The sequence below is a fragment of the Arvicanthis niloticus genome, chromosome 13, assembly GCF_011762505.2.
Source record: "Arvicanthis niloticus isolate mArvNil1 chromosome 13, mArvNil1.pat.X, whole genome shotgun sequence".
Lineage (NCBI taxonomy): Eukaryota > Metazoa > Chordata > Mammalia > Rodentia > Muridae > Arvicanthis > Arvicanthis niloticus.
Genome location: NC_047670.1, coordinates 70781762 through 70800230, shown reverse-complemented (window position 1 = coordinate 70800230; position 18469 = coordinate 70781762). Strand labels below are relative to the sequence as shown.

Sequence of the window (18469 nt, the reverse complement as noted above, 5' to 3'; positions counted from 1 at the left end):
CTGCCTTCCATCATATACCTTTCTTCTCTCCAAACCACCTTAAGTGAGTTTTAAAATTATGTCTTTTAGATTTTGAGGTCATAATCATTTGCCCTTCCCTCCTCTCCCTCCAAATTCTCACATACTCCTCCTTGCTTGCTTTCAAATTCATGGCCTTTCCCCCACTCATTGCTTTTACATATATACATATGTAAAATATATACGTATGTATATATTCCTAAATATAACCTGATAAATATAATCTGTATAAGGTTACTTGTGTGTACGTTTTCAAGGCTGACCACTTGATTTTGGATAACCAATTCGTGTGCTCTTTCCTGGCGTGAAGGTTTGTATATGTTTGGCCCAGGGAGTGGCACTATTAGAAGGGGTAGCCCTGTTGGAATAGGTGTGTCACTGTGGCTGTGGTCTATAAGACCCTATCCTAGGTTTCTGGAAGCCAGTATTCTGCTAGCAGTCTTCAGATGAAGATGTAGAACTCTCAGCTCCTCCTGCACCATGGATGCTGCCGTGCTTCCACCTTGATGATGATGGACTGAACTTCTGAACCTGTAAGCCAGCCCCAATTAAATGTTGTCCTTATAAGAGCTGCCTTGGTCATGATATCTGTCCACAGCAGTAAAACCCTAACTAAGACACCCGGGGAAGAGTATATGGTTTTAAAAATTGCTACAATAACATTCACTCTTTGCTCTAACTTTTTTTTTTTTTTTTTTTTTTTTTTTTATAATTGATTTACAGGGAGGCTAGAGAGATGGCTCAGCGGTTAAGAGCACTGACTACTTTTCCAAAGATCCTGAGTTCAATTCCCAGGAACCACATGGTGGCTCACAACCATCTGTAAAGGGATCTAATGCCCTCTTCTAGTGTGTCTGAAGATAGCTACAGTGTACTCATACATAAAATAAATAAATCTTAAAAAAAAAAAAAAGAATTGATTTACGTATGTGGTGGGGGTCAGTGTGGGCGCCCACAGAGGCCAGAGGAAGGTTTTGAATCTCCTGGAGATGGGGCTACAGGCAGCCGTGATGTGTATGGCATGTGTGTTGAGAACCTTTGGTCCTCTGAGAAGCAGCAAGGCCCGTCAGCCTCTCAGCCACGCCTCCAGGTCCGAGTCCTGTCAATTTTAAAGGACATAAAATCACACATTCAGTTATTGTTACACATATAATCATCACCGCTTTAAAAAAAAAATCCGTTATGTTTTGATTATTCAGCCCTAACTACTCCAAATCCTGTGGCAACCACTGGCCAGATCACCATCATACAGGTTCACCTTTTCAGAATGCCAGGCAGATGAACTACACATAGCGTAGTATTTTTCAAAGTTGTAACAGTGACGGTTCTTGGTAACATACATTTAAAATTTACCAGGTTTGATTAATTGATAGCACATTCATTCTGATGGTGGAAGAGCACCCCAGCACATGGATATACTATAAGTTTGTCTATGTGTCCATCTATTGAGGGACATAGTCATTGATTACACTGCTTGAAAGTTACAAAAAAAGCTGCTGTGCATAGATTTTTAGGTTCTGTGTGGACACAGGATTTCAAACCAAGATGACACACACTTAGAAAGAAGCACAGCTGCTGAACCGAATGGCAAGATCACCCTCACCTTTCCTTCTCACGACATTTTTAAAAGAAGGAAGTGTTAACCTTAGGACTGACAGGTGACAGGGACTACTCCAGGGGGGCGCCATGAATGTCAGGGAGAGGGGAGAGAGTCACGGAGAAAGAGCTTCAAAACTGACAGGAGAAAAGGAAGGTCTCCTGAGGAGAGAAGAGGGAAGGCCAGAGACACAGGCACTGGGGAAGAGACAGCAGCTACTTTCAAAATATAAGCCCCCGGGATAAGCCCAGAGGCCTTGAGGTTTTGGTGAGCCAGTGATTCTTCTCCCAGATAGGTCATCGGTGGAGATAAATCCGTGTGACTCCAAGGGCCAGGTTTCACCCTGAGAGAGAAGCTGGTGTTGCAGTCTTAGCTATCTTGGAGGCCTGAAATCACGGAGCAACCACAGATCAAGCCCCAAGCCCCAGATCAGGTTGCCACAGCTCCAGTGTGAAGGAAGGCCAGCGGGGAGGGCACCACAGAGAGCCAAGCACTCTCAGGCCAAAGGTTTGAACAGCAGAAGGCTCCAATGGAGCAAGAGTGTGGGAAGACAAGGCCCCCTGCCAGCTGGGACATACCTGGCCAACTGATAATCACTATGGAGTCTGACCACACTGAGCCTAAGAGCGCAGAGTAAATCAACCTCAGTGTTAGTCACTGACAGAGCCTAAGGGCTCCTATGCTGTAGTGGTGGAGCAACGGGTCCACCATCCCTTCATGATAAAATCCCTAAGGAAACTTGGAAGAGAAAGACATACCTCATCACAACAAAGGTGATGTGTGTGAGCTGGAGAGATGGCTCAGCGGTTAAGAGCACTGGGTGTTCTTCCAAGAGGTCCTGAGTTCAATTCCCAAAAACCACACGGTGGCTCACAACCATCTGTAATGGGATCTGATACCTTCTCCTAGCATTCCAGTGCAAATTCAGACAGAGCATTCAGATGAATTAACACATCCATATTTTAAAAAATAAAGGCTATGTTTGAATGATCCATAGCCACTGGTATTCTAAATGGTGAAATCACTGAGAGAATTGTTTCCAAAATCTAGAACAAGGCAAGGGAGCCCAATCTCTCCAGTCTTACGCAATATCATACTCAAAGTCTCAGCGAGAGCAATGAAATGAGAGAAAGAAAGGAAAGGGAGAAGCAGGAAGAGAAGAAGTCACACTATCCCTAGTTACAGGCTACACGATCCTATGCTTGACTAAAGCAGAATACTATTGGACCTGAAAACATTCTCAGAATCAGAGTAGGGTATACATTAAAATTCATAAAGGTGTGCTAACATTGCTGTCAAAAAATCAGGAGTGTGAATAACATTCATTATAACATTAATTAATTAATTAATTAATCGATTAATTAAAATACCTAGGATTCACTATCACCAAGGCAGTTAAAGAACTCAACAGCGAAATCTTCAAGGCACTGAAGAAATTGGAGAGAGCATTAGAGATGGAAAGACCTCCCACGCTCCTGGGTTGGCAGTGTTAATATCGTGGAGATGGCTACAGCCCTGAAAGCAATCTACAGATTACAGCACCATCTCCACCAAAATTCCAGTGACCTGTTTTCACTGAGATAGAGAACCGGAGTTAGAAGAACACTCTAGAATGTATATGGAAGCACAGGAAGATCCCCAAGAATCAAGGCTACGTGTAGCAAAATCAGTGTGGTGGAAGGAAGGGTCACAAGACCCATTCTCAGACTGTTTTACAGAGCCACAGTGCAAGCACAGAGTCATACACACGCCACGATAGACGCAAGAAGACCTAGAAACAGCACACAGCTACCACCCCAATACACACACACACACACACACACACACACACACACACACACGCAGGCACGCATGTGCGAGCGTTCAATGTTGGTAGTTTTTGACACAGAGTCTGTCACTGAACTTGGAACTCATTGATTTAGCTAGGCTGGCTGTCAGCAAGCGTCAGGAATCCTTTTTCTCTGCCTCCTCAGTGCTGGATTTTATATGTGACTGTTGTGGATCCAAACTAAGGTCCAGGATGGCCTAGAACTCACAGAGATCCACCTGCCTCTGTCTCTAGTGTTGATATTAAAGGTGTGTACAACCAAACTGGCCTTACAGCCACCAGTTTTTGACAAAGGTCTCAGAAACCTTTATCAGAGAAAAGACACTTCTTCAGCACAATAGTGGGGAAACTGGATTCCCACATTTAGAAGAATGGAAATGATCTGTTTCTTCCACAGAAAACAAAAATTGATACCCTGGGAACCTCCGTGACTATGTTATGTCACTCAGCACACAGCATTTCAAGGTTCGCCCATTCCAAATCATTCCTTCGTATGGCTGGGAGATTCCGCCACATCTGAACATATCACAGTGTGCCTGTCCGCTGGGGTGGCTGCTCTCGCCTGCCAACTTAACTACATCTGAAATTAAATAAAACCCAAATGTCTGGGCACCACTGTGACTGATTTTTTTTTTTTTTCATTAAATCGTTTTAAGTGGGAAGACCCACTACCCACTTGTAATCTGGATCTTTAAGGTGGGAAGATCTCTAGCTTTCTCTCCGCTATCCTGTTCCCATTCATTGGTGTATCTGTTCTTTCAGCAATAGCACACTGGTTGAGCCCTATAGCTTCTGGATTAGTCTCACAGAGAGAAGCCTCCTGTTGTGTTCACTCTTTCAGTTTTGTGAAGGTTATTTGATGTCTTGGTTCATATCTTGAACATTCTTTTGTGCAGACATACCAGAATAGAGCAGCTGCCAAGCATGGTAGACTCTAAACTATGAAAAATTAATTAGATGTGTTTCAGAAAGAGAACTGAAGACCCAATAGCTGATGAAACATGAAAAGCACTAGAAAGCTTTGTTAAAGACAGGAGAAGTGACAGAAAGCTGAAGAGGCCTCCCAGTCTATACGGTGAGTGGCCGGAAACATAACACTATTGATACTGTCTGTGAACCACTGGGCCTATACCGATACATAGTTGCCATCCCCAAAACTGGGTCAGCTACATGCTGACTAATAAAACTATTAGCTAGGCCTCTTACAATCCTCTCTCATGGCAGAGTTCTAACTTCCCTGAAATTAACACACAAACCCTTCCAAATGAGCACATTCTTCACAAATAGAATAACTTAACATATAGGATGTCAACTCAGCAATAATGTTTGTGACAAGAATCACCACGCAACAGTTTGCTTCCTTCCCCATTAGTTTCACCAGCTGAAATTTACTTAGTTGTAACGAAAAACAAAATCATGCAGTTTTCAGGAAAAAGGGATTGATCTGGAGAGTTGAATACATTTTACAATGCACTTGTTTCTAAATTGGCACTGATGTGACTGAAGGAATGTTACTTTGTCTTGATCCTACCCTGACTCCATCTGTGCCTGCTCCGTGCTTTTCAGCCTTTACTCCCTGAACAGTAGCCACCTCGGCAACACTCTCCAGACTTTTGGTGACCCTGACCAGGTGCACAGTCAAAACAATCTGCTGACTCTGTAGTCAAAGCAAATATGTTACCAGTTTCTCCTCACACCTGACATTGTGGTTTTGTGGTTCTTGTCTTTATAAACATTGTAACAATGAACTTCAATGCCAAGGGTTTTTCTGAGGCCTGCTCTTGGTCACTGGCTTATATAAAAGACCCTACTTTGGCCTTATACATATGGTGGTCTATAACTTTCTTGCCTGGATATATTGAGACCCCAGTGAGATTATCCCGTACATATATGGCACTCAGAACTCCCTGGCCAGTGGGGAAGTTGTAGGGGAGATAGCCCCTGAAAACATTCCGGGGTCCCATGCCTACCACTGAGCCCAGAGATTCTGCCATATCCTGGACACTAAAATGGAAAAATGGAAAATCCTTCTGACATTCCTAGAAGGTAAGTCTGTGTATACTGAAGTCAGTTCTTGTTAAAAGGGATTAGCCTCCCCAGCACACATGTAGCAAAGGGCTGCCTGGTCTGGCTCAGTGGGAGAGGATGAATCTAATCCTGCAGAGACTTGATCCCCAGGGAAGGGGGTTGGGGTGGGAGTGTCCTCTCAGAGGCAAAGGGGAGGAGGAGGGAGGATGAACTCTTCAAGGGGGACCAGAAGGAAGACAACATTTGGGATGTAAATAAATAAATAAATATTGGCTTCTTGAGGAAGAGGGTTTTTTGTTTGTTTGTTTTTTGTTTTTGTTTTTGTTTTTTTTTTGTTTTTTGGTGTAAGGAGGATAGGTCTCTTGAGAAGCCCTCTTAAGGTTTGGAAAGGAAACGCCTGACAAGTTGCCTTCTCATTCTACACTGGGATGCTGATAGCAGAGAGTCCAGTTGTCTGATTCTGCCTCCCAAGACTACCAAGACCAGGGTTTGAGTGGCTGGGTGGTGTTAGTAATGAATGTGGTCTGGACAGAATCTGACAGGAGAGTATCGGCTTTTGTTATTGGTGCCTTGGTCTCACCTTGTCTCAAGGAAAGGAAAGCTGGTTGTTCTCTAAGGGCTTTCTGATTTAGTGCTAACTAGAAGCCAACCCAGGGTATGCACCTCACCCTTGAGGGAGAAACACACTTCTCCTGTGTCCCATGAGTGGTGCTGATTTGGTTCTGGGATTGTACTAGGAATTCCAGTAAACTCTGATTCTGTCTGGTTTCTGTTTGTCTTTCATCTACAGATGCCACAGTTGCCTCTTCCATTTCCTGAAGTGGAAACTTAAGGGTTCTTTGGAGAGTCTGTTGCGTTGGATGGTGTTTTGCTGGGGCAAACACGTGAAGGAGTGTTTTCCTGAAGTGGACACAGGTGAAAGGCTAAGGCAGACTTGTGTGGGAATGTTTGGCTGAAGCAGACACAGGAGAACAGATGTTCTGCTAAAGCAAGCATGTGAAAGGACACGTGATGAAGGATTCTTCACTAACAACGCACTTGTATTGGTCCGCCTTGCACAGTTGAGCTGCATTTTTCAGAACTCCATAAAGAGAGATGTGCCAAAAACCTTCTGGTGATGTGCTGAGGCTTGCTGCAGCTATTTTGCCACTTCCTCAGACTGGGGCTGGTTGGCAGAGTGATGTCAGCTGAGACAGACTCACATGGAGTTTTGCTAAGTTAGATTCACATGCTGAGAGGCAAGACACATGCTGAGGCAAGACCCACGGAAGACATGTGATGTTTGGAAGGAGTATAAAAAGGACTCAAAAGGACAGTGACAGAGGCTGAGCGTGGCTTGCTAGTATAATCGCTGAAAGGGGCACAGCCGAGAACTTTTCCTAATGTTCCTGCTGGTCCCCTCCTGTTGACTTGAGCCAAGGCTGAGGCCTGCCTGTCTCTGCTAGGTAGTGCCACAGCTGCCGATTGGAGGTTGCTATCCGACTCTACCAAACTGGACTGCTGGTGTATCGGTGAAGTGTTTGTGAGTGGACCGAGCCGCTGCTGCTGACCTATGAACTGAACTGCTGATTTCCTGACAATGTAGATAGGATTTGTTCCAAAGAACCTTTCTAAACAGGTCTACTTCCCCTGTATCCTTTCTTTCTCTGGTGGGTGGTGGGATAGAAAGGAGGTTAATATACATTTAAGAACCATCATTAAAAATAGACCTTAAAGCTGGGCAGTAGTGGTGCACGCCTTTAATCCCAGCACTTGGGAGGCAGAGGCAGGCAGATTTCTGAGTTCGAGGTCATCCTGGTCTACAGAGTGAGTTCCAGGACAGCCAGGGCTACACAGAGAAACCCTGTCTGGGAAAAAAAAAATTCTGTTTCTCCCTAGGTCTCTGCCCTTCAGAGTCTCAGTCTCAACTCCTTTTATCCCTGCTGACAGTTCCACTTAGAGTCTCTCACAGAAGCTGAATCTAGTCAACTCCTGATCGTCTTCTCCCAAAGGGCTCCTCTATCTGATTGGAAGTGAGCCATAAAGGGTTTTTTGTTGTTGTTGTTGTTGTTGTTTTTGTTTTGTTTCAAGACAGGGTTTCTCTGTATAGCCCTGGCTGTCCTGGAACTTCCTCTGAAGACCAGGCTGGCTTAGAACACAGATCTGCCTGCTTTTGCCTCCCAAGTTCTGGAATTAAAGGAGTGCATGTGCTACCACTGCTTGGCTAAGCTATAAAGTCTTACCCGGCTGAGCCTTGCATGTTACTGGGCTGAGGCGTGCAGAATGAGGTCCCAGCCAGGTAGGATGGCCTGTGGCAAAGGGCTCACAATGGCCATGGAAGTCACCAGAGTAGGATCTGCAAGGTGGACAGGAGTGGAACAGCCCCTCCCTTTCTTTATCTCCACCAAAACCCCAGGTAATATAGCAGCCTTGAGGACTGGTGAGTCCAGAGACCCACCTCAAAGTGACTGAAGGGTTTGTGCCCAGAGTTTTGTACAGAAAAGTCTCTTTGTTGCACAGCCTGGGCAGGGGACTGAAGATAAAAGGTATGCAGACCTTTCTTTTGAGTTTTCATGCCTGCTTCCTCTGACTGAGATGAGATATTCTTTCTGTTCTTGGTACTACCTTATGCTATACCTGTTGTTTGAATAGATTTAGCCCCCATAAATTTATGTGTTTGAATGCTTGGCCTTAGGGAGTGGCACCATTAGGATGTGTGGTCTTACTGGAGGAGGTGTGGCCGTGTTGGAGGGTGTTAATGAATATGTGGCCTTTGAGGACTCCTATGCTCAGACTCTGCCCAGTGTAGAAGAGAGCCCCTCCTCCTGGCTGTCTGAGGAAGATGGTCGCCCCCTGGCTGCCTTTGGATGAGGATGTAGAACCCTTGGCTCCTCCAGCACCATGTCTGCCTGGACACTGCCATGCTTCCCGCCATAATGATAATGGGCTGAACCTCTGAAACTATAAGCTCGCCTCAATTAAATGTTGTCCTTTACAAGAGTCGCTGCGGTCATGATGTCTCTTCGCAGCAATAAAACCCAAACTAAGGCACCACTGAAGTTCAACTTGGTGAAGGAGTGTGTTGCATTGGGGTAATTTGCAGAAATATGGGTGGTTTACAGGAACAGAAATATTCAAAGATAGCTATGCCATCAAAGCCCACCATAATGATAACAGACGGAACCTCTGAAATTGTAAGCCACCCCTAGTTAAATGTTTTCCTTTATCAGAGTTGCCTTGGTTATGGTGTCTCTTCACAGCAATGCCACCCTACCTAAGACACCTGTGTTCTACCTTTGTTTCTGACTCACCAAGTCTGGATACTCTAGATTCTGCTTCTATTTTTCAGTTATAGAGTGTGATGGTTTGTACATGCGTGGCCCAGGGAGTGGCACTATTAGAAGGTGTGGCCTTTTTGGAGTAGGTGCAACACTATAGGTGTGGGCTTTAAGACCCTCATCCTAGCTGCCTGGGAGTCAGTCTTCCACTAGCAGCCTTCAGATGAAGATGTAGAACTCTCAGTTCCTCCTGCAGCATGCCTGCCTGGATGCTGCCATGTTCCCACCTTGATGATAATAGACTGAACCTCTGAACCGGTAAGCCAGCCCCAATTAAATGTTGTCCTTTGTAAGATTTGTCTTGGTCATGGTGTCTGTTCATAGCAGTAAACCCTCACTAGGGCATAGAGAAACAAATGCCTTTGGGGTATGGATAATATTAAAAATATATTGCCACATGAAAACCTGCTAGATATCTAGAGATAAGGTTTGGTCTTCCCACTTCGTACCCAAGCATGTTTATCTCAAAGTTTCCTCCAGATCCCCTATTCTGACTAGAATGTGGCCAGGTGTAGAGAAGGTCATACGGCTGTGGAGAAGAGTGTTCATTCCATATTTGTTGAAGAGTCTGTACATATTTGTTGAGTCCATTTGATGTATGATATAGTTTAACCTAGTAGTGTTTTTTTTTAGAAGATGCTCCATTTAGATGAATGACCTATATAAAGACGCAGATATGTATATTAAATACCTTTATGGAAATGTCATTGCCATTATCAAACGTGTGGCAAGGGTAACTTCAGGAAGAAGGGGTTTATTTAGGAATGTTGTTGAAAGAGGTATAGTTCATCATGGAGAAAGAGGGAGACAGCTGGTACATTACATCAACACTGAGCAGACAGATATGAAAACTGGTCATCTGCTCGATTTAGGACTTCAGCCCATGAAATGGTGCTTTACACATTTAGGAAGAATCTTCCCACCTTGGTTAGCCCAATTAGAACCTCCCTCATACACAAGCCCAGAGTGATTCTATGTCTGTCAAGTTGACAGTCACAATGGGGGCCTAGAATCACCTACTATCAATACACCACAATTTAGCTTTTATGTCCATTAGTGTTTGTTTTATGAAATAAGGAGCTCCAATGTTTGGTACATATATGTATTTAACACCATTGTCTTGATGAACTGTTCACTTTATTAATATGCAACAGCCAGTTTTTTCTTCAAATTTTGGTTTAAAGTTACCATAACAATTATGCCAACTTTTTAGTGTCCATTCACTTGGTAGACTGTTTCCTGCCCTTTGACACTAAGTCTGTAGGTGTTTTTTGATAGTGAGGTGTGTTTCTTGGAGACAAAAAATGGTTGCATCTAGTTTTTAAATCTAGTCTGTCTGTCTGTCTGTCTGTCTGTCTGCAGCTCTTTATAAGAATTAGAAAATATCTCTCTAAAATAACATGAAATATTCATGGCCTCAACTCACCAGTAAAGAGCTGCAGTGTCTCCTGTCCTCCATTTGTCTATTGTACGAAAATGTGCTTGCCTGAAGGTTATTATATCACTCTGTCCCTGTGTGTCTGTCCCTAACAAAGGGCTTTGCTCTGTCTTTATTGAATATTGTTATTCAGACAATGATTTCCAGACAAGGCCTGTCCTTGTGATTGTATACAGCTCGAACTCAAGTGACCTTTGCTTACGACCTTGCTTAACCCTCAGAATATATATATATATATATATATATATATATATTGTCTGTTGCTCTGAATAAAGTTGGCTATTGCATGGGACTTTAGTCCACCTCGAGGTCATGGTGCTGAGACTAAGTGGCTGTCCAGTGCTCAGCCTTAAGCAGGATACCCACATCACCCCCTGAAGGGTTTAGTGAACACTGCAGATGCAGGGGGTAGAAAGAATGTGTCAGGTGTGAAATGCTTACGTATGTGCATGTGTATGGCCTATGATATGCATGAATTCCCAAGAGCTATGGCTGCTCGCATAGATCCTGCACATGTTGAGCCTTGGGAAGCTAATGGCGGTGGAGGGCTACTGGAGAAGAAAAAGTCATTATCTTCAGTGATGCGATCACTAGCAAGATGGTTAGCTCCGTGGAGAGCATTAAACCCATGTCCGTGTGATGGCCCTGTGGGTCACAAAGAAAAAATAAAAACAAAACAAAAAGCCATGAAGTGGGGTAGCATCTGGGAAACAGGAGGTGAGGGATGATGGGAGTCCAGCAGAAGTAATAATTGTGACCAGAATGTGCTATACACATGCATCAAAAAGTTTAATAAATTGAAAAATAACACATGAACAGGCTAACTAACATCTCTCTTGCTCCTGTGAGACTGGGGGCCAGGAGTGGTGTCTGCAGTCCCAGATATCATGACTAGGAGTGACTTAAGCCACTGTGAGGCTCCCTTAGGTGAATAGTTTCATAAACTTATGGAAAGAAAGGACTTCGAGACATGAGTTGATATTATTTCCATTACATTTCTTTCCCAGATTTGCAGAAAAATGAAACTCTGGATCAACTGACTTGTCTGAGTGGAGCCAATCAGCCCAGGCATCTTCTGCCATAACCTGATGTTTTCCTCAGACTCCTTTCCTTGGAGTTCAGTTTCTATGTGTTAAAATGTCTCGCTCCTCAGATTGTGCTCATGTGCTGACTTGCCTCAAGGCCAGTGACGCGTGTCTGCACTGGAGGTGCGACAGAGTGCAGGTAGACATTTTTGTGGAAGGGCATTTCGTTCAGGATGTTTTGTACCCAAAGAGGTTTATCTGAAGGCTATTTTGAGAATGAAGCAACTGGAGGATTTAAAACCTTGGAAATCTTACCATTAACTGGACACAGTACCAGAGTAGACACTTTGATACAAAGGTGGACTTCTCTGTACTGGGTCAGGTGACTTGTCTGCCAAGCCCTGAGGTGGAAGCACAGGGAGATAATTTGCAGCATACAGGCCCACACTTGGATACAGTGAAATCTGATGGAAGCTTGTGTTAGGCAACGTTGGACAACACTGGCCTGCTGAGATGGAATTCTGGGAAGGACCCAGCATTTCCAGGGACACATGGGAATGGGAGGCAGTGTTTAACATGGACTGCAACAATGAACTGGCTATCTAGGTGAGTGACTATGCAAACTTGGCACATGGACTGGGTCACCAAGGTGGTTTTGAGGAGGTGTAGTCTTTCTTGCATCATCTAGAGAATATATGTCTCCCAGAGTGTGGAAAATATGATTAAAATTTGTCTAGTTGACAAAGAAATCAACTACCAATGCTGAAAGACTTTGTCTCTGAGGACAGAAGCGTCTGCCTGCAGCCAAGATTTCATTCTGATGCCAAATGCACCGTCTGTAGTTCAGTAGTCGGTCACTAACAGTGGAGTGTTGGTTGTTATATTCACAGGGTAATCAAGATATTCGACATAGCAAGCTGGCCTTGCTTGCCTTTGGAGATGTCTCTGCCCTGCTGTTTGACAACTGTTATCTGTACATCATAGACTAACTCACAGAACCCAGTTATTGCTAGCTTCTGTCAGAGGGTAGGACATCAAAGAGAGTACAACTTTCTGGCAGGTGATGCATCTTGCTTGGATAAATGGTAGCACAGGTGAAATGACACAGGCTTGATCATGTCAGCCATGGCTGGCCATAGTATTTGTTTGGTGTATGGGGCTGTTGGCAGGATTGACCAGCACTGATTTACAATGCAGAGCGCTAACGGGGCACACCACTGACTCCATCTGTACTTGGTTATGTTGATCACTGTTAAGAGACTGTATTTGGAAGTTCTTCTTTCTTGAGTGGAATATTGGTTTTAATAAAGCTATATTATTTTGTGAAAATTCCTGTGAAATAATTTTTCCTTGTAGCATTTATTTTTCATTCCTTATATGGACATTGCATATTTGACCACATTTTGTTCATGAGTCTTAACTGCATACCTTTTGACTTTGTAAGTTTTTATTGATGTAAACACACTATACAGATTAAATTGAAAGACCTCCTCTGTTATATAAAAACGGAAGATAAAAACATGGAGTTATTTGTTCAAAACTGCCAAGGGGTTAATTAACCCAAGGTCTTTATACCATGATTTCTTCTTCTCTTAATGTAAATTTTGTTTTGTATTTTATTCATAAAAGACAGATGATAGCAATTATTTCTGATGAACCCAAAAAGTTCTATACATTGATCACCTTTCCTTTTCAAAGCTGTCATTAGGGATGACACCGTGAAAGGATAGTTGCCTGGGAAACAGCAACACAATTGTGAGTTTTGAGGAAGGTATTTTTACATGCATCATTTGTAGATCTCAGCAAATCTCTCTGGGTTGGCGGTTTGCTGGAGAGATAACTCAGGCCAATTATTAGCATTTCTCTTCCAGAAGAGCTGGGTTTGAGTACCAGCAGCAACATGCTGGCTCATAACCACCTTCAAGTCCAGCCCCAGGGACTCTGTCTCCCTCTTCTGGCCTCCACGGATACTGCAAGAATGTGGTGCAGACATACATGCAAGCAAAATGCCGATATACATGAAAAATAAACTAAAAACTTGTTCGTACGTACATGTTTGTTCATGGGACACTTCTCTGTGTGAGTGAAAGTGTATGTGTCCCACAGTGCACATGTGGCGTCAGAGGACAACCTTGGGTATTGATTCTTGCCTTCTACACTCTACAGGTAGGGTCTGTTGTCATGCAGGCTGGTTGACATGCTACCTTCTGAGGTCTCTCCTATTGGCACCTCTCATTTCTCTTTGGGAGCACTAGAATTACAGATGCCTGCTATGGTGCCCACCTTTACATGGGTTCTGGGGTCAACCTCGGACCCTCATGCTTGTGTGGTGAGCCATCTCCCCAGCCTTCATTTGCTTATAAGTGAGTCTAAAAAGTAACAAGACATCTACTTTATCCATTCATGTTATAGTTACCCTCTCTTATAAATTAAAAAAATGGAAACAAAACACATTTTTATCATGAAAACACAGTAGAAAGGAAATTACTATATATAGAAATAGACAGGGTCTCTCTCCCGGGGAACAAGAGCCAGCCTATTACAATGCACCTTCTTTTCTATTAAGAGTATTGTGTGGGTGGGAGGTGGATGGGGAGGGGAGAAGATGGTCGAAGGCACGGTTTTAGTTAGGCAGGAGTCGTTTCTGGTGCTCTGTTACCCAGCACGACGGTTACAGAGTGGATTTTAAATGTTATAAACACAAAAAGTAGAGCAATACATTTTAAGTAGATCTGGAGTTTGAGGATTGGTCTGCATAGTGAGATTCTGCATTAAAAAATTAAAAAATATATACAACACATACGAAAGAATATTGCATTGTACATTTTCACCTGGAACTGCTCTTACTGATAAATTCTCTAGGGTGAATTCTGGAGCCCGAGTGTACAGAGGGAAGCTAAACTTCATCTCTGCTGGACAGTTAACAGCGCCTTTGATTTGATTCTGTCACACAACAGTTTCAACAGGTTTTTAGGTTCTCCTAATTACCAGCTTCAGTAGTCATCATTACAAGGGAAAGATCCCTCAGAAAGTCGTTTCATCAGAACAAAGTATTTTAACACTTCTAAATCACTGCAAAATACCTGCATACAGCAATACCATCAAGTTTCCAAGCCTATGAAGATAACGCACTGCAAAGCAGCCAACTTTGCGAGAGACAAGGGTGCCATTCATGCATTTCTAAAACAGTTATTTACCCAGTCCCTTGCTGGCGCTCGGCTCTGTCAAGAGCTTGGTGAGACACCATCCCAATCTTTGGTGTGATGTGACGGGCCTTGAACAGCCAAGCAGCACAGGATGAAGGTGCCAGGGAAGCGACAAGATCAGAGAGGAGGGCAGGGCAGGTTGCAGCCTGCAGGCAGGGAGAACGCGGGGATATCAGTGACCCGCTGGTCTCCAAGTGGGGAGGGAACAACCCGGGCTGTGATGGCCAGATGACAGCAAGAGGACAACTAGGAAAGGCGGGAGCCTGGGGCAGGGGGTGCACAAGCCAGCGCCTGACGAAAAGCCTGTAAAGACACCTCCGAGTTGAAACAAAAGATCCGAGGGCGCTGCAGGGCAGGACATCGCGGAGTGATTGGAAGTGGAAGCACTTAAAGCCAGCCATGCTCGGCTAGCCTGGGTGATGTGGCTTAGGGCGTGGGAGGGTGTCCGGGGCTGGCGGGCCCCCGCGCACGTGCGCCTAGGCAACTGGCTGAGTACTTCATCCGTGCCAACAACGCACGAGCTCTTCTCAGGACCGCAGCCTCTCCAAAACATCTTTATTGTCCCCACGGACCCTGCCAGGAGAAAGGCCACCAGAGAGAGCGGAGGGGCAGGTTTGAGCGTCGCGCGTGCGCGTAGCGCTCCGAGTGGCAGGAGGGCGGGGCGAGAAGAACGTTTCCCAGAAGCCCCGGCCACTCGCAGCCGCCGGAGCTCCCGCTCTCCGGCCAGGCGGCGTGCCCCGCCCACCACGTCCGTCCGTCCGTCGCAGCTTGCCGGCGCCCCCTGGAGGTCCGGTGGAGCACTGCGGCGGCCGCGAGCAGGCAGCGTGCGGCGGGTCCAGCCGCCCGCCCGCCCGCCCGCCCGCCCGCCCGCGTCGTCACCATAGCGCGCCGACCTGTGGCGGCGCGGCTGAGCCCCGCGGAGGGAGGGAGAAAGGGAGGGAGCCGCCAGACACGGCGGGGGAGGGGAGCGGCGGTGGCGCAAGCCGCGCGGAGCAGCGCTGCCCCGGTCTACTGCTGCGTGGCTGCGTGCTCCCGACCCGGCCGTCCGAGCCCGCGGGCCGCGCGCGCGCTTCCGAGCGGCCCGAGGAGTCCATGGTGCCGAACTTAGCGGCGGACTGACGGAGACCGGGCCTCCTGCGCTGGCGCGGCCGCCGGAACGACGCCCGGACCTCGGCCTGAGGTAAACACGCCCGGCCGGGGAGAGCGGACGGGCCGCCCGGGGCGCAGCGCGGCGCGGCGCGGCGGGGGCGCGGGCCTGGCGGGCAAAGTTTGGGGCTCGCGCGCGGCTCGGGCGGCGTCTTTCGCTGCGAGCAAAGTTGGAGCGGCGGCCCCGGGCGGCGCGGGGCGGAGGTCCGGTTTCGGCGCGCGCGGGGCCTAGGAGCGGGGCGGCGCGGGCTGCGGGGCCTCGGCCGAGGCAGGAAGGGGCTCCAGGCCCGGCCCGCAGCTCCCCCACCCTCAGTGGAAACGTGTCGGCCGGGCTTCCGGGCGCTCCCAGGCGCTCCCAGGCTGGCTGCTTTCCCCTGGAGTTCGCGTTCGGCTCCGAGCCTCCCGGCCCCGCTGGTGAAACCAAACTTCACTAGGCTGTGACCTCTCCAGCGCCTGATTGAGGAAGCCGGCGCCTGGCCTCGGTCGGCCTTTCCCTCGGCGGCCGCCTCCCCACCCCCGCCTCATTTTTTAAAACCCGCTGTCTGGGCTGACAACGGTCTAACCGGTCAGGAGACCGACCGAAACTCAGGCCGAGACCCGGGGATTGTGTACCATTTAGAAGGTTTACAGATACATGCTCGTCTTGCACGGATCTCGAAGAATTAATTTAAAAGACATCTGCTTGCAATTTGAGGGAAAGGTTCCCAGATTGAAACGGTGAACTACAGTCCCCTTGCGTTAATATGTATAATACCGTATTACAGCAGGGCACTCAATCATCTTCATGTGCGATATAGTAAACAATACGTAGTGTGAGTTTTACATGCTGGTTGTACTATGTAAAAGTACCGTCTTACAGTGTTGATCACTGCTTTTTTTTTTTTTTTTTCATTCATTTTGATACCGTTTTTATACTAGCAGCGAACTAGCGTATTTAGGCAAAACTGACCAAAAAAGTTTTTAGTGTGCCTTGACTAATAAATGGTAGTAGTAAAATTTCCCCCAGTTTGGGCAGTTTTCTCTGAATTTTGGGAAAACCATATCAATAAATTCGTTTTCTCATTTCCAAGGAAAAGATAACTCATGTTGATTTATTTGCCGCAGCTTCATAACAGTGAAGGCAATAGATTCTTAGCCCTTGTATTTAACCAATATTTTTTAGTAAAATTTTATTGTGTAATCCTGTCTCACGACACCATGTTTCCCCCCCACCCCCTTAGCCATTTTACTATTATTTAAAAACCAGAAGGAAAGGGTTGGTAGGGTTTTGTTGTTGCTTACCCAATTAGACAGAAAAAAACAAAATTTTAAAATATCTTTAGATGTGAATTAATTTGCGTTTTGTTTATGCAGTCATTTTTTTTTTCTTTATTGTTTTTTAAGACAGGGTTTATCTCTGTAGCCCTATCCATCCTGGAATCCGCTCTGTAGAACAGGCTGGCCTCTGCCTCTAGAGTGCTGGCATTAAAGGCGTACACCACCATTGCCCCACTTGTGGTCAGTTTGTCAAAGCTTAGCAGTTCTTACTGTAGCTTCACTTTAGTAATAGTTTTTTCTTCTCCCGGTGCTTGTAAATAGTAAACAAATATTCAGTTTTACTATAGTGGAGTTTACCTTTCAAATTGAAGCACATTTTAAGGTTTTTGGTTGGGTTAAACTTGAATGCTGCTGCTCTTCTGTAAATACACTTAAAAGGCAGTCTTCAGTATGACAAAGGAGAAAAATAACAAAAGAAACTAAATTAGGTTACTTAAAAGTGTGATACAAAGAAAATTTTAAGAATTTTCTTCCTGGAATTCCTTCATGTAGTTATGGGTCTTTTATTAGATATTCTCAATTTTTCCATCTGCCTTAGAGCACTGATCAGTTTATGAGCTGTTTTCATGGAAACATACCTAACATGTTGTCAGATTATCATTGGCAGATACCTTTAGTAATGAGGTATAATGGTAACTACCCATCAGCCTAGTGACTGCGAATTTTAGGTACTTCAATGCAAGATAGTAAAACCACCATTCTTAAGAGGGCAATGTGCCTCAAAGTAGTAAAAGCTAGTTATAAAATTATGTGCACTGTGTATCCCAGCATCTGCTCTTGCCCTTTAGATGTAAATGGTGTTTTGCCTTAACTTGCCTACTGAAAATCAGATGAGTTTTATATATCATATAGCTCATGGTGGCCTTGAACTTCTGATCCTCCTGCCTCCACCTCCTAAGTGCTGGGAATTACAGTTGTACTAGCTTTAAAACCCAGGTCATTTGTTTTTTTTAAACATTTACTTTATTATTTACTTATATATGTCCATGGAGGTTAGAAAAAGGTGTGTGATCTCCTGGAGCTAGAGTTACAGATAGTTGTGAACCACCAGATACGGGTATTGGGAACTGAATTCCGATTCTCTCGAAGAGCAGCAAGTGTTCTTCTTAATTGCTGAGCCATCTTTCTAGTCTCCAAACCTAAATTCTTAAACTTCTGTTCCTCACTTTGCACTTTGTTTCACATCTGAGCAGTGGTGACTGTAGCAATCGGAAGAACCTAGAGTTAAAGTAGCCAGTATCATGGTCTCGTAGTAGGGGCTTTTGTGGTCCTGAGATGATTCACTGGGTAAAGGCCTCCTGAGTGTCCAGTCCTGGAACTCATACAAAGATGAAAGTTGTTCTCTGGTCTCACTATGTATGCCATGTTGTACACCCCTACCACTAGCACAATAGTAATAAATTAATTGAAAAATATATCTTGAATTTTATTCCTAAGAATTACCTTTGAATTTTGTCCTTTTTAAAAATTAAAATCATGGCACAATAAAATTTCAATGTGAGAATTTTAAAGCACTATTCTCTCTTGCTTAGAAAATAACTTCCTAAAA

At 45.2% G+C, this 18469-nt stretch overlaps 1 protein-coding gene and 1 long non-coding RNA gene across 3 annotated transcripts in view; both read left to right on the top strand.

Annotated features, from left to right (window-relative positions):
• Window positions 1-5196: 5196 nt before the first annotated feature.
• LOC143434152 (uncharacterized) lies at window positions 5197-12531 on the top strand. The gene is made up of 3 exons (XR_013103442.1): window positions 5197-5489; window positions 6262-9046; window positions 11234-12531. It is a non-coding gene; the product is annotated as an uncharacterized LOC143434152 (long non-coding RNA).
• Window positions 12532-15269: 2738 nt separating this feature from the next.
• Scaf11 (SR-related CTD associated factor 11) overlaps window positions 15270-18469 on the top strand; it is a 51585-nt gene continuing 48385 nt past the window's right edge. Inside the window, exon 1 of one of the 2 annotated variants that reach the window (XM_034516291.2) lies at window positions 15270-15637. The gene's annotated coding sequence lies outside the window, so the exon portion shown is untranslated. The remainder of the gene's footprint in view (window positions 15638-18469) is intronic. The other variant, XM_034516290.2, reaches the window with a different exon arrangement.